At 38.7% G+C, this 23,056-nt stretch overlaps 1 protein-coding gene across 8 annotated transcripts in view; it reads right to left on the bottom strand.

Moving 5' to 3' along the window:
• cald1a (caldesmon 1a) overlaps nucleotides 1-2,762 on the bottom strand; it is an 81,498-nt gene extending 78,736 nt beyond the window's left edge. Inside the window, exon 1 of one of the 8 annotated variants that reach the window (XR_004629341.1) lies at nucleotides 2,602-2,761. The gene's annotated coding sequence lies outside the window, so the exon portion shown is untranslated. Of the gene's footprint in view, nucleotides 1-2,601 lie in introns of all 8 variants that reach the window. The other 7 variants (XR_004629342.1, XR_004629343.1, XM_034673671.1 and 4 more) reach the window with 7 other exon arrangements.
• Between the last annotated feature and the right edge of the window lie 20,294 nt (nucleotides 2,763-23,056).

The raw sequence follows: 23,056 nt of genomic DNA, 5'->3' as shown, positions 1-23,056 counted from the left end.
AACGCTGTTGCGTGGTTTTACCCGGATACAGTGATGCTATTTTTTAATTGGCTGTTGGGTAGCTTTATTTCTTTCTTTCTTTTTGATTAGCTGGTGCGTGGCAAGCTCATACTCCACGGGAAAAACTAGGGCTTGGCGATATGGCCTAGGAATAAAATCCCCAATTTTTTTTCGATTTTAATCGATTTTGTGTTTTTCTCCTGAAAATAGAAAACTACAAATGACTAACAACAAGTTTTGATTGAATTTTATCAATAAAATTTGACAAAGGTAAACTGAATTTCCCCTTAAAGGTACAGTGTGCAGTACATAGTGACAGAACAGACTTGGTAGGAATGGGAAACAATATTCATTGTACTGATAGACCTTTTGTAATGGTAAAAACGTGACAAATGGAGTATCAAACTGATCATGCATCACAGGAACTTTTTTTCATTAAAGGCCACTGTTGTTTCACGGGAGGGGTGGGCAAGGAAGCGTTCAGTCTAAAATCTGACTGTTAAGAATTCGCTAAATAGTCCCATGTCCACACACTGTACCTAAAAATAGTGCAAACTGTAAACTTTTCTTTAAAAGTGCATTTTGTAGTTTCGCCAACATTGAATTCAAACACAATATATTTTTAAGGCCTCTGAAAACAAGTGGTGGAGGTTACGGAGAAAATCTAGATTTTCTTTTTTTTTATAATCGCCTGAAACCAAAAATGCGATTAATCGATTAAGCCCTAGGAAAAACTACTTGATTCCTACCTGTTCCACAGTTTAAGGAAAAGCGGCGCATCTTGGTGGACGCTGTTAATTACTCTGCGTGACAACTAGACGGAACTTTAAGAGCTAGTTATCAATAGAAAATTGATAAAAGGTTAAAGCAGTTGGCTAAGGGGGCTGAAATACTTAGTATAAAGTAGTTAAAGGATAAACATCTGATAGTTAGCTAAAAGTATTAGATTCACTTTTCACAATAGTGTTCTAAAGTAATACGGATACAGACATAAAAGTTAGATTAAAGCAATGGCTGAACAGTCAAACATTAGCTAAAAGTTGTGTACAGCAGCTATAGCAGTTAGCTTGACGTAATACATGACTAATAATAATAAATAGCTTAAATGATTTAATTTTTATTTAATTTTATTTTACTTATTGAAACTTCTTCTTGATTGTACTTATGTTTGGGTTGCTGTAACGACTGAATTTCCCCCCTGGGATCAATAAAGTAATATCTTATCTTATCTTACCACAACTCTGAACAGTAAACTTGACCAAGCTAAGCAACACTCTTAAAGTTTAAGTTGTACAATTTCTAAAGAACCACTCAAACACATTTGTAACATTTAGTGCCCACCATAAAGAGGCACTGCAGTTCATCCAACAGGATGGGGAAGGCAGGCTACACCAGACAAACAACTGTTATGCATTAAATTCCTGAGGCCATTCCAATTACCTGTCACCAGGGTGGACTTACACCTTACAAGGAGTGGAAGGCATCCTCCACAAGTCATCCAAACACTACACTTATCAGATACAGTTCATAGACAATTACTATACTCTTTCTGACCTGAAAGCACTCATAAAGGAAAAGAAACTATACCACAGATCCAATCCCCCTCTGAAGCTCTCCACCCTTTACAGGCACCCATTTCCATGCTTCCACTTCACAGATACTACTATGTAATAAAGCTGAGATCAAAAGACTCCCTGGCCAACTCAAGTACAATGAAAATTGAAGGGAGCCTTTTGCCTCAGGGGTTGTAGAATTGCAAAGAATGTGATACCTTGATAGGATGAGAGGTGGTTTCATATGTGAGAGCAGGCCTGCTTTTTTTTTTTTTTTTTTTTTTTTTTGCAAAACTGCCCTGTGGCTTTGTCTGCAGGATGCAGGATGTAAAGTTCATACACCAGAGGGCATTTGCCTTCTGTATGTCAGCATGATCTCATGGTCACATTTGATCTTTTATAAGGGCTGTAGTATGCATTTAGCCATATGAAGCCTTCCTGTGCCTATGGATAATGTTGCACATCTCCTCATATGATACGGTTCAACAGGTTAGTTTGCCGTTTAGTGATAAAAACACAACTTTTCTTTGAGAATTAGGGGATAAATGACAGTCAAAGTGTAAGTTAGAGGAATTAAGTTGTTCCAGGCATTAGTCAGTGCCATGTAGTCTGCTGAGGCGATGGGAAAACTTCACTAGCCGGGATTTTTTTTGGACACCCCCCTCCCCTCGCCCTGAAGGAGGGAGCGCGCATAACAGGAGTGGACTAATGCTTTTCTTTGTGTAGTCCCGCTATTGACTAAGCATTACATGGCAGCGTCACTTCTCGACGCATTGAGCTCTCGATCAGAACTTTACTTTGCTTTTACTGATCTTCCTGCGCACAAAAGAGGAAGCTGCGCAAAGCCAAGATATCCTGAAAAGTATCAGCAGCAGCAGCAGAAGCCCATGCGCACAACAGAGAGACCCATGATGGGATCATCTTCCATCGTTAAAAAATGCATCGGGCTTTTAATTCGCCATAGCATCTGTCAAGTTTCTCTATGATGCGCTGTTTTAGGATATGAGAGTTCAGTTTGCAGGGAGTCAGAAGTTTTTTTTGCGCTTACCTGCGGATCTTTACGGGACAAAGTAGAGCTCTTGGGTCGAGTATGAGAGAGGAGAGGGAGCCAGTCTGCAGTCAGTCCTTCACTACACTCAATGATAAAAACCAAAGTGAATACCCGCTTCAAGCCCCTCCCTTTTAAGACATAATCGCATATCTACTCTTGGCTCAGTTGTCCGCTGCAGACTGCCTTCAAAACGCTGAACTTGACTGCAAAACTCGAAACATTCTCAAAAACATGTCCAACTCAAAATGAAAAATGTCAGCTCGTTGGAGAAGTTGAGGAGAAGATTTTAAAAAGTGAAAGTGACTTCAGGCAGAAAAGTGGACTCTTTGGTTTTCCGTCAGAGGACCTCAGAAAGAAAGAAAGTCATCATATGAAAAGTTCATCTTGGACAGAAAGGAGGGCGTCTTGCTCACAAAGATGGCAACAGGCCTAAAAGATCCATAGATAATGTGTTTGTTACTTGATAAATAGATTTTGTCTTACTGAGAACAACCATCAATATCACTTTAAATCTATAAGTGACGGTTTGGTTGGATGGCTGTGGATCTGGTAGCAATAATCATAATTTCAGCTCCAGAAAAAGCATCTGCTAATAAGTTTATAATGATTTGTTATGTTGCGGGTCAAATTGACCCTTTTTAAAGTCTATTTTAGGCAATATGTGCCCGCCAAACCAGCTAATGCAGCATAAAAATCTGGGCAGCATGTGAAAGAAGAGGTGTTGTGTTTATTTATCAACATCACTTCATTAAAAAAAAATTATAATAATAAAATAAACAAAAATATGTCATGTAAAACTTTTGTATTTATATTTAGGGCTTTCCAATGTACATTAAAAAAAGTTTTAACATGAATTTTAATGAAAAACGAGTGAGTTATCCTCATAGAACCATGATCTGTGACAATTAAAGAACACAAATTGACCAAATATTGATTTAAATGGTTAGTAATGGAGTAAAAAGTTAGATTAAAACAAATATGTATTTTATATATGGATTTTTTGGGGTTCTGACACTTTTGGATAATTGAATATGCCCTGGGTCAAATTGACCCAGGAAATCTATTCCTGTTCCAGAGAAACAAACATAACAGGAGGGTTAAAATAATTAGAACGTTCCTGTCACGTTGAAAACTATTATTTTATTTACTTTATGAAAAAATGTGTGTGATTTTTTCATGTCTTATCCAGAGATGATGGCTGAGAATAACATTAGTCTTTATCAATCAATCAATCAATCAATCAATCAATCAATCAATCAATCAATCAATCAATCAATCAATCTTTATTTCTACAGCACCAAATCCTGACAAACGTTATCTCAATACACTTTTACAAACAGCAAGTCTAGGCCATACTCTATGCTTAATTATTAACAAATACCCAACATCAAGACAGGATAAGATCCAGACCCTTCTAACTGACAGGACTCGACCTCATCTCATCTTAATCAACCATGAGCATTAGTGCAATGCTCATGGTTGATTAAGATGAGATGAGGTCGAGTGTTTAGAAAGTTACAGCAGCAAGGACAAACTTCCTTTAACAGGCAGAAACCTCAAGCAGAACCAGACTCATGTTAGACAGCCATCTGCTTCACCAAGTTGGGGTTGGAAAGAGGGATAGAGGAGAATAAGAGAGAGACATTTATAATGACATTTATCCCTTAAAGTTGCACAAGTCAACCATAATTACATTTTTTCTTTAATAAATCCAGAATTAATTAAATGAGTTTAACCAGGGTTATAACTGTTTCATTCACACCTGGAATGTATTTCTATCATACACAGATTCTGCCCAAACAGGGACATTGTGAATGGTTCCATACACTGTAAAACAATTATTCATGGCATTCAAAGATCAAGTCACTGAAGACAATACAACCTGGATAAATAATGTTAGGTGATCCCTCCAAATATGCTAACAGTGTTGTGGAGAAAATTCTTTAACCCTCCTGTTACCCTCAAATTTACTAACATCTTTTATCCTTGGGGTCCATTTGACCCCAGCAATTTAAACCTCCAGAAACTGATTGTTACCCTGGTTTACGTGTCAGGTACTTTATGTTTCTTTGTTGACTATCTAAATAGCCCTTTAAATGAAATATATTTTAAGCATAAACACAATTTAAAGCATTTAGAAGGACTGCAAGTTTGGCATGCTCTCATCGGCCCTGATTTGTTTCTATGTTATCAAAACATATGACACAGGACACATCATTGAATGTCTTTAGACACATGGTGGCTGGAAATATTATATCTCAATATAAAGGTTGGCAGTTCGATCCCAGCTCCTGCAGTCACATGTGGAAGTGTCCTTGGTTATAGTGACCTCAATATCATCCAAAACAACCAAAACAAATGTGTGTAAAATGTTGATATTTCTTATGTTATACACAGCTAAAACAGCCTGGGGTCAAATTGACCCCATAGACCCCGATGCATAATTATTTTTTTTTACAGGAAATTGTAACATATCAACATTTAATTTTATGTTTTCCCAGTTGTCCTCATTAAATTAGGAAAAGTCATGAAATATGAAGCAAAGAAATTATGTTATTCATTCATTTAGAGACATTAAACATTGAGTGGGGTCCAATTGACCCTAAGGATAATAGGAGGGTTAAATATAGTTGTATTTATGTAATTTCCTGAACAGTAAAACTGCTCTTCACAGAGAATAATTGTTTTAGGTTAACATGAACCTGACAATGGGAACCCTGTGTCATTACTCTCAGACTCTGTCCTTGAGTCCATCGTATCTAGTGGTCCTACACATTAATTGAAATAACTGCTGTCACATAATATGCACATAACAACTCTTTCACTTTGGAGGCTACTGTACTGAGATGTAATATGACAGTCTCAGATAATAAATACACTCAGCGACTGCAGATAACAAACCAAAGCTACATAAACACATAGTGCAGCATTTCTCTCACTGTGTATAAACTGAATGATGGATGATTGGTATCCAGGATACCTTGGTGCCTCAGGTGGTTGATGTGCATAGCAAATACCTTCTGCATTCTGGGTAAAGTCCAGGACTTTGATCACAGTTATCTGTCTCCTGTTCTTTCTGGGTCTGTTGTGTATTGTCAAAGATAAACATGTCGACAAAGGAGAGACACCGCAAACATCCAGATGATTTCCCTTGTGCATACATGTTTGATTTCATACGAACACCGGTTTGAAACGTAGACTGTATAAACACACGCACGGCACAACAGCTCCCCAAAAGTGAAGCCAAAACTTTAAGAGCTCCCCCTGGTGACTGGCTGCAGAATAAGTCTTAAAGCCTGTCTCCTCCATTAAAAGAGTTACATCATAGTCAAACTATAAAACTAGAATACAGGTCAAAATGCTTTCAGTCATGGCAGTTATGTCTTGTGCTGGTTTAAGTGCAGTGATGTTAAGAAGACAAGATGTGACATCATGACTGATGGCTAAATTAATAAATACATTTTTTTTAACACAGCAATTTCGAAGATATTGAGATAACGAGCCTTCCGATGAGAGGCACAGCTGACTTGATTGACAGGCGGGAACACTGTAGCTGTTGGCTAGGAGGCTCAAAGCCCGCCTCTTTATGTCACAATCGCTTGACAGCAGCAATATGGCTGCCACCGATTGGCCTCAACACAGCGCTTCAGAAACAGATGGGTGACGTCACGGATACTACATCCATATTTTATACACTCTATGGTCAGCATCCAAGGAGGTGCTATTTTGGCTTCACTTTTCATAATCAGATGGAGGTGCACCATCCATATTAGTATAAAGTAAATGGTTTGACATATCCCAATGACAAAGTATGTCAGATCTAAGTGTTCTACTCTACCCATGGCACCAGCTTTTAACTAGAGAGACTCTTGCTTTGTAAAAGTAAATCAAGTATACGTAAGAGTTAATAGTCGTGCTTTTTGAGGCTGTAATTAGCCACAATGTAGCTTTAAGCTACATATATAAGACATTCCCTAAAACAGTACAAACATGCTAATGTAAAGGTCTGATTTTCAGCACACTATCTATTTAGGCTAAGCTTGTAGTATATCAACATTTGCTGAATGGCACCAAAAAACAACAGCTGATAGGAAGGTTTTGCTGAAAATGTTGTCATGACCTAAATCATTTGACAAAAATTAAAAATTTTGCCTGAAGGTTGCACAAAATGAAAAGTCAGGGGGTCACAGGAGTGATTCATTTTGCAATTATTCCTGAAAGGAACATCATTTTTAGGCTTACAACTTGCTTTTGCTAATCATGCTAATGTTGCTACAATGAGGAATGTTGGAGTTGATCATTTATGGCTGCCTGGGTGGAAAACTCAGTTGGAGCTTGAGACATGTGAAAATCCTGTTTATTTGGGAGAAGGCAAAATGTGTTTTTTTCATCCAGATAATTAGAAGAGTCAAACTATTTTGCAACCCTTTATGAGGTTTGAGAAGATTTGGTTTTTTTTAATGGAGATGACAGGGTATTTTTTTTTAATTCAAAATCAGATGCTAGCACTGAGACTCAAATGTAATGGTGAAACTAATAGTGGCCTCATAACTATGATCAAAATAGAATCTCAAATAATGGCACGAGCCTGCAAAATACTGAACGTTGCAGGTTTAAAGTTTTACAATGGTTCCAAAAAAGAAAAAACATCCTACATGTGAAAAAGTGGAAGTGAGCCTGGTTCCCTCGACAGCTGCTGCAGCTCCAACTTTGCTCTCAGCATCAGTTCTGTCACATATAAAAGTGAGGTGTCATGGTTGGTTCTCTCCACCAAATACCGCCCTGCTTCTTGTAACCTTTTGTCTGTCAGCATTTCAGTAAGGATTCAGGAAGTATGGAGGTGAAAAAAACACAATAGCTGCAGTGTTCTACTTTCTACTGTGAAACAGCAGCACGGAGACACTGCCCTGCTTTGTCTTCTCCCTTTAAAACAATGATGCTCTGAACAAAGACTGAACTTAAGAGCATTAGGCCACTGATGCAGAAATGAGCACCATATGCGATGCTGCTCTTATGCATGTGTTTTTATAAGATAAAGCAACAGAAAATCCGGCCTTTTGATTGTGTGTGCGTGTACAAGTGCAATTGTGGGTAAGTGTGCGTAGTACATGTGCACGCTGTATGTGTGTGTGTGTGACAGAATGAGAGTGCATGAGGAGAGGGGAGAGACAAAGACAGAGTGGAGAGGGCATCAGAGGGCCATCTTTCTCAACAAATATGAATGCATTTATCTTCATTCCTTTGAGAAATAATATATTTGAAGATAAAGCTGTCATCTTTCATGTTGCAAGTTTTTCTCAGACTTTCTGGTTTTCACACATCTTGGCTCAAAGTCCTGCAATTACCCAGTGCAAAATCACTTCAAGGCATAACCAGACAAACTAGTCACACAAACACATACGTCTTAACCAAATTGTACCAGCAGATGTAGCATCGAGCAGACGCATCCTTTTCCATTTTTTACATGTCAAACCAAGACGAAAACATCATAGCTTTCGGCTGTTTTGCCTTCTGTGAGCTGTTTGCTGTTGCTGTCAGGGATGCACACTTCGGAGCCCCCAGGCCAGAGAGATCCCTCCTGCCAAATCAACCTGACATATATTCCCTCCAAAATGTTACATCAGTTGAAACATCTCACAGCCAATTATAAAGGTTTTAACACCACATTGCATCTAACAAACCTTTGACATTTTCCTATTTCATCATATTGCTTTAAATCACTTGAAAGACTGTGTTGCCATCATGCTGACATTAGAGGTGAGGATGGGATTTGCCTCTAAAGTTGTGTTCAGTTGTAGAAAGTGTTGTAGTTAATGATGAAAGTCACATATGTTTTTCTGCAACAGCACTGATGAAATGAAGTTTCCTAAACAAAACTATCAAAAGAAAACAGGACATTTTGGACCGCTGCAGTTTTGAGTATAATCTAATTCTCTCTGCCTACGCTAAAATAAAGAGATCAGTGTGAAATGGATTAACACACACTGTAGCCTTGTTCCACCTGTGTATGCATGATGGATGATTGGTGTCCGGGATGTCTTTGTGCCTCAGGTGGTCGATGTGCATACCAAATACCTGTGGCATTCTGGGTAAGCCCAGGACTGTTATCATCGTAATCTGTCTCCCGTTTCCTCCTATACCTTTCTACTGTGTCCTGTCAAAGATATAAATGTCAACAGAAAGAGACACCTGGATTATTTCCCATGTGCATGGTTCATGTTTGACTTACTGACCACATATCTGCCACATTCCATGAACAAGCAAGAAGATTACCATGATAATATTTGATTTATGAGTACATCTTTGGTACCACCTTTTATCCCATTTGTTCAAGGTCTTGGTAAAAAACATATGAAATATTGCCACCTGTCAGGGTAAAGTAGGCCATATAGGTGCATAGAGATTGTGTGCCTTATTAAAGATAACAGTAGTGTTGCAGCCATGAATGGAATTAAAGCATTTACTTTTGGCAAACTGATATATGCTGGTAGATATAAATACTTTGAATTGAATTGCTAAATACATAGCAATAGTTATGATGGCAGCTCCATGAAGTCCAGCACAATGTGGAGATTTGACGAATACTAATACTAGTTATAGCATGCTATTATAGTTAGAATTTAAGGTTATATGCTGATGATTAACATTTGCAATGTTGGTTTGCTAACCATACAAAAAGTGCATCTGGATTTACTTAATTTGATCACATAACACCTTGAATTAAGAGTGTTTTTTTATGTTTGTGTCCATTTTGTTAATATTCAAATGGTTTTCCTCAAAGTCTATAAGTGGTAGTGTTGTCTTGTTCATTTCAAGTGTTAAAAATATGATGAAAGTGGGGTGCTGGAGGCCAAGCGGTCTAAGCGCCCCACATACAGAGGCTATAGTCCTCATCGTAGAGGTTGCACATTCGACTCCCAGCCGTGACCATTTGCTGCATGTCTTTGCTGCCCCACTCTCTACTCCCCACACTTCCCTACACCCTGTCTCTCTTCAGCGGTCCTATTCATGAAGGCAAAAATAAGCCCAAAAATATAACTTAAAAAAAAATATATATATATATGATGAAAGTAACAAAAGTCACAGAATCTATAAGAGTCAAACACAGTCATGCACAACAATCAGCAAAGCTGAGTGTCTCTAGCTATAGCAGCTTTGTAATGCAAAATTTAGCTGCTGCGGTTTATGGTACATGATACAAATCCAATAAACTTGCATAAAAATCACAAGCAAAAAAGAAAGGAAAGAAAATGGAAACCATGAATAGATTATATTGGACTTAAGGTATTAGATTGTGGTTGATAATTCAAAGCTCTATCCATTGAGCCCTGCTACTGGCTTGGCTAAGTATGAGGTAATATACATAGTGGTGGTTTGTCTCACCCAAAGGTGTTCTAATTTACATAAACACCCATTCACAAACCATTATCCCTTGCATTAGCTGGCAAACACAGACACAAACAAGTTAAAACACATATTGGTTATAATATAATGTTAAAAATGATATGTGCATGCAGCTTATATATTCAGTCCATCTGATGCACAGTCGCTTACATGGAAACTAAACATTTCAACTCATGGTCAAGCTAAGCCATTAAGAAAGCCAGGCAATAATCCTTTAATAACTATGTAATGCACAGTATATTATTTAAGAATATAATATTAGATCAGGGTGAGTTACACATGTGAATCACAGCCACATATGAAATCCAAGCCTCTATAACTAATGTGCATGATGAACTAGTTTCTGAAACCTCACACTCAGCCCTCCGACCCCTGACCCCCTCCACAGCTAATTTCCATTCCATAATATGATTTATAATGATCGATTACATGTAGTATGCAGGAGGCTCAGGGAGGGATTAAAAAACCTTGCTGTTACCCACCTGGTTCAATGTCAGACTTTTTACATGTTGAGGAGCCCCAGGACAGCTCCCTGGGGGACTCCATGACACCATCTACAAGTCCAACCAAAGCAAACACTAAATCTCTTGTTTGTTGTCTTTAACAAAATGTCGAATGGAGTTCAAAGAATGTGAGATCTTTTAAAAAAAAATTAGGCTTTGGACATTTATGTGAGGAAAGTGGTTTAAAGGTATGAAAGTCTTTCATGTTGCGTTTCATGACATCAAAGTAGCTGTGAACTGGAATCCCAGAAGGTGGTGTAAAGCACAAAGCTGCTCATATTAAACTTCATGAAGAGAAAAGTTTGAACATTCTCTTGTTATTACACTTGAAAAGACAAATTCACTACCGTTTTAAGATACTTCAAAGAGATTCTTAGCTTCTGGCTTTTTGCATTCTTAAGCACATATAACCTAAAGCCACTGTCAGGTGTGGGAGCTTTTCAAATGCAGCACGTGTACTGAAGAAACAGTTGTAGAAAGAAAATGCAACCCATTTCATGGATAAGTTAACAAGCTGCTTTTCTATTAGTTCATCTTAAACCTTCTCTCGTCACTTAGCGACTGTTAGCAAGTCTCATAATTTCAAATCAACCACTCATTGTTTGACGGTGTAGGCATCCAGCTTTGAGTGAAAATCTGAGCTTTCTCTCTCACTTAAAACAAGAAAAAACACGTAACCCAATCGATGAAGCAAAGTGCTATGTGAGACCTGGCTTTTATACATAGTCTAGAAAGAGCGATGAGTAAGAAAGAGAGGATATCTCTGAGGTTATTAAGTGGGCACCTCCCATCACAGATGTTTAACTGAATCACTCCCAAGACGCCTCCGCCAGGCTCCTCTGAATCCCAGCGCCGCCACATCAACAAACACAAGAAGATAAATATCTGTGTTTGGATAGATTTCAGTGCCAAGACTTTGGTTGATACATGAAGGGATATTCAAAGCCTATCAAAGAAATGCCATGTCGAGCTATTTGACTGCACTGTAATATCAGCAATTTATGGCAGGATGAGGGCTCTTATGGCTAACTTCTTGATTGTTTCAGTCTAAGCTGTTCTGACACACACATAAGACAGCAGCAGACAATAAAGCTTTGACATAATTTCTGCTTTAGAGTCAAAGCTAGGGCAAATATGACAATGAGGGGGATGTTTGATATTACCACGGAAACCCCATCTGTGTCCAATCACAACAAGGCCATCTGTTCAGCGTGAAAAAAAGGAAAGTGACATGATGAATAGTGTGGGGGATCAGGAAACTGTAATTTTTACATATGAGCTTTATATACATGCTCTACATGTACAGCACATGTGAACATGTATGTCTGCCACCTGCAATCACAACATGTATTTTTCACCAAGCCCCTGAAACACCACATCTTCTTTCATTTAATGTGGCTCTGAAGGAGAATAAAACACACTAACTGAGCTCTAATCCTTTCAATATTGGCTTAATTATTACACACATAAACTCTGCTGTGTCTATGGGCCAGTTCACTTTAATTACCAGTGGGCTGAAGCGTGATGTTCCTGCCAATGCCCTGTCACTCTCTCAACCCGTTTTCATGCATCAGAGCGTAATGAATGGATGAATGGAGGATGATGCTTGGACAGCCCCTGGTGGAGATTATGATAAAGTGAACAGTGTGTGTTTGAGTCAGAGGCCTTATTTGTTATGGTGTCAGCATCCTGACCTGCACTGCCACCAACAGTTCAGAATATAGAGCAGATGTAATGCTATGTAAAATCAAACTATGTGCGTATATTTAAGGTTTATGAAGAGGACTTTTTGGGCTTACATTCTTTACAAATAACAAACATTGAGAGCTCATGTAGATTCATATTTGATCACATTTTGAAAAAAAGCTCTGATTAATTTAATACGATTGTTTTCTAACTAGTTTTCCGTAACTTCCCTTTCAGAGAAAAAAATAGTGTATTATTTTGACTTTTTTGTGTACAAAGTATTAACAAGTGCATTGGTGCCTCCATCCAACATATCCCAATTGCCACACCTCAACCCTTACAACAAATGGCGAGGACAGAGACAAATTCCAATACAAATATGGATATAAGAACAAACTTAGAGTAAAGTAGATGGAAAAAAAAAAAAAATACTTTGTAGTTGATATGGAATAATTTACATTTACTAAGATGTGGATTCTGTGAGCTAAACAGTTGTATGTGCAGCTGTAATCAGGGAGACCTGAAAAAGAGACATGGCTCAGTGTTTGTCTTTTGAAAATATTACCTTACAAATATTTTGTTGGGGCCTCCATTGAACTTAAGTAGAATAAAGCCCAAAAATAGTAACCCTATGTCCCTTGAATTATCTCTCACAGGTCAAACAACACAGATATCAGCACACTCATGTGTATCACATTCAATGTAGCTACACTGTAGTCCTATTAGCTGCTACCACAGACTGTATGGAAAGATGGACGACGTGACAGCTCCCAAAAAGTGAAGCCAAAAAATTTAAAGCTCCCTATTCTGCTATTCGGTCGAGATTTGTGTTTTTGATTAGCTGACAGGGTGCAACATTGATACTGCTGCTTCACCAGCCGACACTCTACTGCAAAGACTATAGCTCCAAATGTACAAGATGACATCGCCCATTTTGTACAATGAAATTGACTATCTCTCTCTCTCTCTCTCTCTCTCTCTCTCTCTCTCTCTATATATATATATATATATATATATATATACATACATATACAGGCAAAAGCAGTACCAGTTGGCAAGTGCTTTTGCCTGAAGTATAACCGCTTTTCAGTTCAATTCCTCTAATTCTGTAGTACCTCTTTTCTGTACACCAGTAACTTGAATACAGTGTGTAGGCTTACACTCTGAGACTGCAATATTCCCTTTCAGTCAAACAGACATGTTTTTACACTCTTTTTTGAGTGTACTGAGGTCGCTTTGGGGTGAAAGATCCCCAAAAGCATATTGACATGGCCCAAATGGAATGTTTTAGAAGTCAGCTATGAAGCTTTCAGAATTTCAGGATGATTCCATAAAAGGTAAAAAGAGCAAGATTTAATCACATGGTTGTGGCTTCTGTGGTGCAAAAATAATTTTCTGCAGGTGCAAAAGGTGACCAAATGTGGAAACCTTTTGGTCACTGGTCAGCACTGCAAACAGACTGAGTCATTCCAAAGACTTTTTTTTTTCCATAGTATGGGAGGAAGGCACGCAGAGCATGCTATGAGCGCCCGGCAGCAGTTCAGCCGCAGTGAGTGTTTTTCCCCCCGCGCTGCACAGCGAGGTAAAGCTGTTTACCTTGTTGATGTGTCAGTGGTGTGCTAGTCACAAACCACTGTGAGATTCTGTACCCTGCAGCCTTTGCAGCTCACTGTGGCTGTTACTGTTGGTACTCTTCCTCCCTGCAACATTTCAAATCCATGTCTATCAGTGTTGCAAGATTAAACCAACGGAAAGCAGACCAGTGATACTCCTCACAGAGAAGAAGAGAGGAATTTTAGTTTAGGAAACAGTTAGTGTGCATTTCTTGAAGTTGTTGTTTTTTTTGCAAGGCTCCTCATGTGCAAACATTTTGAAACGTAATTACAGAAGTCAGGGATCATTAAACTCCAGCCAAGCTGATTTCCTAGTAATTTCCAGTGCTGTTTTTACTTGCATGGACTATCTGTTTACCATGCACTAATCAATAAAATAATTTCTTGGGCTACTAGTGTGTAGATAAAAAAGTGCAAACACTCAGTTAATGATTTTTTATGGGATGATTATTGCTCCCTGCTTTCTATTGACATGGCAGTTGTGTCCCCTTTAATGAATCTCAGTGTAATTACAAGTTGGAAGACTACTTTATATCATATATTCAGTGATTTATTCATGATCTTTTTATATCTCGCTGTCTCTCCCTATATCTTCCCGCATCTTTGATCAGCTGATCATGGCCGATTATATTTTGAAGTATTAAACCAACCAGATTTTGCCACAATCTTAACCCACCAATCATCCAGCTGCTGTCCTCTTATCTGCTGCTGTTAGTTTGTCAATGCGGTGCTGATCAGTGTGGATCGTTGCAGCTCGCCTCCACCCTAGTCACCTCCAATCAATCTCATCACTGTCCAGGTTGGGTTCTTCAGATGTCCACACTTAATCAAATCCTGCATCCCTTCTTCAACATCACCACCAGTGTCTACACCAGAGATTGTAAAATACATAGACAGAGTCCTTTGACCTTGCCATGGAAGGGGTGCTATGAAGCCAAATGATGGTGGTCGCCATATTGTAAATACTGACTCAACCTAATTTTTGTTTTTGAACATAACTCCTAACCTCAATATTATCAAAACAGACGTATTCACAATGATGGATATATATATCAGATCAGAATCAGAATCAGAAATACTTCATTTATCTTGGTGAGGGAAATTTGGGTATTCCAGAGCTCTTATAAACAGTATTTAAGAAAGTTAGATGTTAATAGAAGAAGGAATAAAATAAGATATATATGAATAAAATACATGGGGTGGTGCATTTAGGGGGAATGAGCCTCGCACTGAATGTGCTCCTGTGATTCACCAGCACATTGTCGACAGGGTGGAGGATGTTGTCCGTGATAACATATAACTGCAGAATGAAAATTTCTGTCATAACCAAGCGGAGCCTCCAGTCTCAAACTATGAAGCCCATGCGGAAGTGTTATAAACTGAAGTTCATCGAGAATCCACTTGAGGCTGACTGCAGAAACACCAGAAACCACATAGACGGCAATTCAAAAAAGATGATCTTTGCAGCATTAATAAACATGTTTACAGCCTGGTTCAAAAAACGTCTTGGCCCTACGTAGCGTATCTCTCTATTGGCACACACTGTACGGGGGTGAATTTTTTTCTAATGCAACGGTTCAGAAGATATTAAGATTACGAGTTTTTACCCAAATAAGGACATGACTGACTTGACTCCCAGGCGGGAACACATAGCTGTTGGCTAGGAGGCTCAAGCTCCGCCCCTTTACGTCACACTCTGCCTGGTTGAGTTCCGCATTTCCAATATGGCTGCCGCCGTTAATTTGCTTCAAAACAGCGCTCAGGAACAGATGGGTGACGTCACGGATACTACGTCCATATTCTATACAGTCTATGGTCAGAATCATGCACAGGAGAAGACCAGCAAAGAGGAAACAGATATTACTCCATCCACAAGGGGTGCCAAAATGACAACACTTTTTCAGCTCCACGTCCTTTCTATCATAAGAGATTTGTTTTGAGAAATAAGATATGGTGTCGTGCATCCTGAGTGGATTTTGGGGGAAAATGTAAAACCAACCATGTCATTTTGGCAATAACAAGTTGGTTATAAAACCAGTGAAATGAAATCAGTCACTTTCTTCAGGACTGTATATATTGCATTAATTTATCGCTCCTATGACTGATGCATGAAATAACTATGAGGTTACACCTGTTTCACTATAATTTACATTTCAGGCGACAAACTCATTCAAAATGAAATACCTTGAGTGAGGAGGTAGGCGTTCATATCATCTCTGTACATTGTGACACCCTTGAAATTGTCCTGTGACCTGGCATGAAAATGAAACACCACAGTGGATGTGATTGAAGATATGACAGCTACATTATTCTTTTACCTCTAGAGAAGAAGATAATGTACAGACAGGATTGATTTTTTGAAATGCCACGTAATAAATGCTTCTATGAAATCTTTAAAATGTACCTGTATTAGAGCCAGGTAGAATAAGCCAACGCTTCTGGCCTTATTTTCTCCATCTTCATAGTGTTTTGATTTGGTCTGCTTCACCCACCTTCGGTGCCAACATCTTCTGAGGTCACAAACTGGATCTGAGGGCCTGCAGACAGAACATACCAGAGTTTGGTTTATTTTTCCCCTCTATTTTTGTCTGAAATAAAAGTCTGGTGAGGATATTTTTCAGGCGAATACAGCATAAATATAGAGCTTCTTTTATTCAGTGTTCTTTGTGGATTTAGAGCAGATCACATAGTCTGTGGAATACAATCTGACACAACGCATGGCTTTTCATACCAATCTCTGTGAGTTAAGGCAGCGCATATGAGATCCTGATTTAACTTCGGTGTGGTTAAAGCTGTAAATAGATATCATCTTTGGAAGCAGGATTAAGATGAGAGTGTCGTATTTGATCTTCAAAGGGCTGGAGGTTATCTCAGGTAAAAGTACAAGTACGGTTAGTTTTCATAAAAAAAATAATCTGACACCGAGTTAAACTTGCGTTCATTTCCATTACAAAGACGAGTACCTCTTTCTCATTCTTGGCCATCTTCACCTCTATATCGTTGCGCTCATCATCCACCGTGTCAATCTTTCACTGCAAATCCTTACAGAGCTCCTGTGAAGTGAAGAAACCCAGGCTTCTTTTAAACACAATGCAGTGTGAAGGAAAAGGTGGAAAAGGGAATTAAAAAGAGGAATGATTCATCATCAAAAGGCATGTAAAATTTAACTCAACTGTCAAACAGACAGGTGGCATGATGTCTTTTAAAATAGATTTTCTTTTGGAGGAAAAATAAAGCAGAGTATGAGCTGGTGTTTATCTGAGAGGGAAAATAATGACTGCCGTTTGGGTATTATAGACTGTATTTATCCGCATACAAGCCAATTCTAAACCATGCTGGATGTAATAACTTGAGAACTGAGGCATGTGCTACATCCGGAGTCTCTGTCAATAGCTCTTAGCAGTGTGAAATAGTATTTGACAGTTGAATGACGGCAATGATAAATCACACAAACAAATCCTGTATTCTACGGAGAACAATACAGAAACCACAACAGATCAACAATGACACAAGATAGATTACCATGAGAATCCGAGTCCCACTGGCCATCAGCCAATCGCATGAGCAGAACACAAACACATGGTGCATGTCCCAGCCTAACCTTTAACAAGCTGTGAGGAGTTTGTTTGGGGTAAAGGAACAGGCTCAAGTAAAGTGATGCCTCTGAATTAAATATTAAAGCATGCATGATTCTCAGGGTGAAGATTGACTACAGATTCTGAGGAAGGTATAATGCAGACCTAGCATATGTTTTATTTGCCCTGATACTTTTGCAGTGAGTGGTCCAGATTAAATGTAATCTTAATTTAAAGTTAAAGTTCAGAAATATTGCTTTAATAAAATTTCTAATTGTTGTCCAAAAACCCCCAAAACAATCAAAATGATGTGGTGAATCAAAATCAATATTCTGTTCCTCATAAAATAAATATTAGGGCTGTTATTCGATCAATTTTAATCTAGATTAATCACAGTAGATGCTGTGATCAAACACAATTACTCACGCTTTTTAATATTTATAAATTCTTGTCACTCTAGCCCAGGGGTTCCCAAAGTGTGGGTCTGTACCCCCTGAGGGGTCGCGAGACTAAAATGGGGGGGTTGCGAGATGTCCTCCAGATTATCATTATTTTTTTAAGTAATCTAAATTTGCTTAATTTACCCATTATTGTAAAATATAGACAAAAATAGTAGTTACATTTGAAATAAAACCCTGCAAATAAGTACATTTCATTAGTTTTCTACCTTTCTTTGTTGCCAGATGACTCCTAAAGTTAGGGTTATGGTTAGCTAACTGTTAATTAACAAAAGGATCAGTATCAACTGGCTAATTCACAGCAGCACAGGAAACACAGCCACATGTGCATGTAAGTAAACTTATTTTGAAGTATCAAGCAACATTTAACCACTTTGAGGGACAGTGGGGGTCACAAGTCTTTGGCACCTATATTTTGGGGGTCTGGGGCTGAAAAGTTTGGGAACCCCTGCTCTAGCTTAAATTAACAGAGCCCATCCAGCTTATAACACAACGCTTATATTGAGGTGACCATTACTCAACATGGATGCAGACACAGAACCATTAAGAAATAATGCATTCAAGTGAAATTCCATTACTATTATAAATATATATATATTTAAATAGCTTGATTTTATATGCAACACTGCAAAGATATAAAAGTGCTCGACATTAAACAGTACATAAAAGAAAAGAAAAATTTGTATTTGAAAGCAATAATCAAATAAAGTTATCAGGTATAAAAAAGTTGGAATATGTAAAATTTCAATTAGTAGCCAGGATTTAATTGTTAAACTCACCTTGCTTTTATTTGAGACAGGCTTTTAATTACTTTGGACAACTTTTTCCCAGCAAAGATGGGCTCTCTGTTTTTATATCAGCCTTAATTTCCATCTTTAAAAGCCAGCAAAAGAAGTACAGCCCCCCCATCTTCACTCACCAGTGCATAAAGTTCTTTAGCTTTCATCCTGATCAACTCTTAGCGGACTGTAACGCCAATTTGGCAATTAGTGGGTTTTGTTTATCTTACCTTATTCTGTCATAGTGAGTCTGATAGTACGTAAGGGGCGGCTGTGGCTCAGTGGGTAGAGTCGGTCGTCTATCAATCGGAAGGTTGCCGGTTCGATCAGTCACATGCCGAAGTGCCCTTGAGCAAGACACTGAACCCCAAATAGCTCCCTCTGTTGTTCAGAGGTGTGTGAATGTGTATGAATGAGATTAGCTAACACTGGTGGTCCCTTACTGTAGCAGCCTCTACCATCAGTGAGTGAATGGGTATGAATGGGTGAATGTGACAAGTAGTGTAAAAGCGCTTTGAGTGGTCAGAAAGACTAGAAAAGCGCTATATAAGTACAAGTCCATTTACCATTACCAAGTAAGTAAATGTATGGAAATATTGTTGCGTCACTGTTTATGGTGAATGAATGAGGCAATAAAAATGAAAAAACACCTTTTCACACTTCAGCCACTTACATAGCACATAGCATCTGAAGCCTACGGCATTCTGGAGTTTGAGCTTGCTTTGTTAGGAGACCTTTACAAAGCTTTCAGTCACATGCTATTGTGAACCTCTCTGTCCAACTATATATGGACACATATTTAGCTGAGCAGCTCCAGGGCCAAGAGATGTGGCTAATAGACCAGAGAGGCTAAGAGGTTCTTGGACCCTGAACTCTTAAATTTATAAGTTCATATGTGATGTATCATTTGTGAAGTCACACACTTCCATAAAATGCACATTGGTACTTATGGTGTTCTGTACCTGCGGTCCCCAAGTGCGGGAGGAAGGTTGAGAGCACTTACTCTCTCTGTTATCACTGCCTCAGCAATCTTGATTCCCAGAGAAACATCAGCCTCTTTCAGCTGTGTGCCATGTCAATTAACCACGTATTAAGTTTGTTTTGAATGGTGTAGACAGTGAACACCATTCACTCGGTATACAGTATTTAGCACTTCTATTTCAACGCACAAGCCTGCTGTAGAGCACCTTCTTTCACTCCATTAGACTCATGATGCCCGAGGCTGCAGAGTGGATTACCCTTCGGTGATATCCTGCAGGGATGTAGCCCAGTACAGATGGGTTATTTGGATATGAACAGATAAGGCAATCCAGGCAGGCATCTAAATGGAAGCAGTAGCAATTTTTTTTAGTTCTCTCACAGCATGGTACTGTCACAACATTGCACATAATTGCAGGCAAAAATCCCCCTGGATGAAAAGTTGCTGCAAGGACCTCTTTATCCCCCAAACCTCCAAACAGTGAGCAGTGTGTCAGAGCCTATTTCCAGACCTGCTGGCGGGGGAGGCGCACAAACACAAAACAGCTCCAACAACTGCCATTGTTACAGAGCTTTCTCGACAGCTCTTTAAACTGTGAGCACACCAAACAAATGCTTCAAAGGGGTCAAGGGAAAACAAAACATAGCTTAGTCAGTGGTATGAGTGTGTTGATTGCTGTCAACACTTCACTCCTCAAGCTGTCAGTTCTTCTGTTTTATATACATTTTGTCAAAAAGTCTCAAACCCTTTTACCAGGAATCCAACACTGTTTTCACAAAATCCTAAAATGTAAGTGTTATACTGTCCTGTGTTTATCTTATAAACATATGCATATGATTAACTCTTGGTGCAATATTATCTCAGCTGTTTAAAAGTCAATTTTTGAGCTGCAAAAATAAAAATAAAGGTTAGAAATTAACTATACACAATTATCTTTTTGTTTTTTCAATGTCAGCAACCAACTACAGCAGGTTGAAAGTTAATAAAACACTTGTTTTTAAAAATTGTTTTCATGACTATTTATGTTAATTTTTGTGAAAAATAACCCTGGCCATTTGTTTTTGCTGCTTATTATAAAACAAGAAAAAGCCCTTGTAACTATAAAATGTAACAGCATTTTTATTTCAAGTGTGAATACTGAATCACTGTCAATGACATCGACTGGTCTTTGTTAGTAGCATGGCTCTTGGCATAGCAATGTCGGTAGGTGCTTTACGTTGGTCTCAGCCACAGACTGCAGAAGAAATGCATGTAGTCTCAGTGATGTCTCCCATTTGCTTTGAGGAGGTAGAATGAAACCCAACAATGGCGGACATACTGTAAATATTGTAAATGCTGACTCAACCTAACTCTCAGTGAGTCAGAAACTGCAAAGGAGGTGGAGGTGAGGTGGGCCTTAAGCCCCCTGGCAGGCAGCTATAACATGTTATCTGCCAATTCAGTCACTTTTTATGCAAATGAACACATCATTTTTAACCCTTTATACAGTAAAAAACATATGTTATGAAATATTACTCCCTGTGTAGTGCTTATATATAAAGATATTTGATATAGAGATCAAAGATGTTTTGGACCAGGCTGTAAAGATCTTGTGTTAATCCCAGATATCTTATTCTGGGCTCTCACAGCAATTCCATGGCTTTTGGAGCCAGCCCCTTGTGGACACTCGGAGGAAGTGCAGTTTTTTTTGCACTTTGGTGATGGCTTCATCTTTTATCACTGAAGGTTACTGCTAGCATAAGGCGCTTGCTCAGGTAAAACCAATTTTTCCTTGATATTATCTTTCTTTTTGGCTCTTTTTGCAGCTTTATTAAATATAGCTCTTTTTTGTAAATTGAGCAGCTGGCTAAGATGTAACAGTCCCTCTTCTCTTTGATAACGGTACCTGCAGTGCATCAAATGAACAGATGGAGGAAAACCAGGCACAGACTGTGTGATCTGTGATCATTTATATGACAACAGTGTATTATACTGCAGCTAATTGTAAATAGAAATTAAATGTTGAGCTTATTGTTAAAGTTTATGACTTCAAACGTTACTTCACTAGCAAGGACCACGCCACACAAGGATATAAGTTGAACATTTAATGAATTAGTTGTGCGTGGTGTGCCCAGCAGAAGGAGACTCAGGATGGGGGTTCCGTCTCAGCGTTATCCTGCCGGAGCAGATCTTGACCCAGGTTGTACCTGGAAGTAGACAGGGCATAGAAGGAGCGAGCACGAGTGGAGTAGGAGAGGACAAGGAAATAGGTTAAGTGCAGTAGAGTAAGGTGAGGGAGGGTGGGTTGAAGAATCACGGACAAGCAGTTGGAGTAGGCTGGCTACGTTTAAGAAGGCTTGTCAGGTGACTGAGGGTGTGGTTTAGGCGTGGTCCTGCTCCCGAATCTAAGTTAACACCTTAACTTCATTAATATCAATGTTTTAACATCAGTAATTAGCATGTTTACAGAGTCCATAGATGCAAACTACAGGAACCTATAAAAGTTTATTATTCATCATTTTAAGAATGTAACTTAATTGTCAACTATAGCATTTTTTCTCTTTCTCATGACATGGGTATTAATAAAAAAAACCCACAAATGAAGGTCTTTTAAACTCTGGTCTGTTACAAACAAAAAAGTATATAGCATGTCATATTGGAAACATGATATACTGTAGCAGCTTGGATTAGAATATGATGCAATTTTGGTGGTTTGATACCCAGTCTATATGATGAAAGCCTTGAGCAAGAACCTGAACTTCACTTTGCTTCTGAGAGAACATCCATTGGCATGTGAATTTAATAAGTACTGATGAGCAGTTGGGCACTTTATCTAGCAGCCTCTACTACCAGTGTGTGAATGTGTATCTTAAAAGTGAAAGTGACATAAAGTGTAAAAGCACTCTGAATGACTGGAAGACTTGAAAGGGGCTACATAGGAACACTCTATACACCATTTCAATTCTTGTAGAATCTTTTCCTGCTTCCTTTTGAGGACCAACAAAGTTTTATAATGCTGTTTTTTTTAAATGAGAAATATCCTCAGATCATTATTAGAAATGGACTGTAAGAATAAAATAAAATTACGACAGTGCCAGACACAACTAATCAATAAAACATTTCTCCTAATTCAAGGTGCAAGGGGATTAAATAGCTCGGACAACCAGAAGCAACACCAGGAGCAAAAGTAACAAATCACGGCAGATAATTGTTCTTACATGCCCGGTGTCAAGATTGACACCACAAACAAACTCGTTAGGAGTGCGAGCAAATCATTTCCCAACTGTGATCAATAACAGGGACATTATTAAGGAGATGACTGATTGAGATGCACGACAGCGTGACAGGCAGACAATCACCCCTCAGACAGGTTGCCCTCGTTTAGTTTTCCTGACGGAGAGGAAGAGCACAGAGAGGCGATTGACTGGCCTACATTGTTGTACCAGAAGGTGGGTATACAAGATCAGGAGGTTTGA

This window comes from Notolabrus celidotus, chromosome 21 (genome assembly GCF_009762535.1).
Source record: "Notolabrus celidotus isolate fNotCel1 chromosome 21, fNotCel1.pri, whole genome shotgun sequence".
Classification (NCBI taxonomy): Eukaryota; Metazoa; Chordata; class Actinopteri; order Labriformes; family Labridae; genus Notolabrus; species Notolabrus celidotus.
This window is presented reverse-complemented; position numbering and strand designations above follow the sequence as displayed.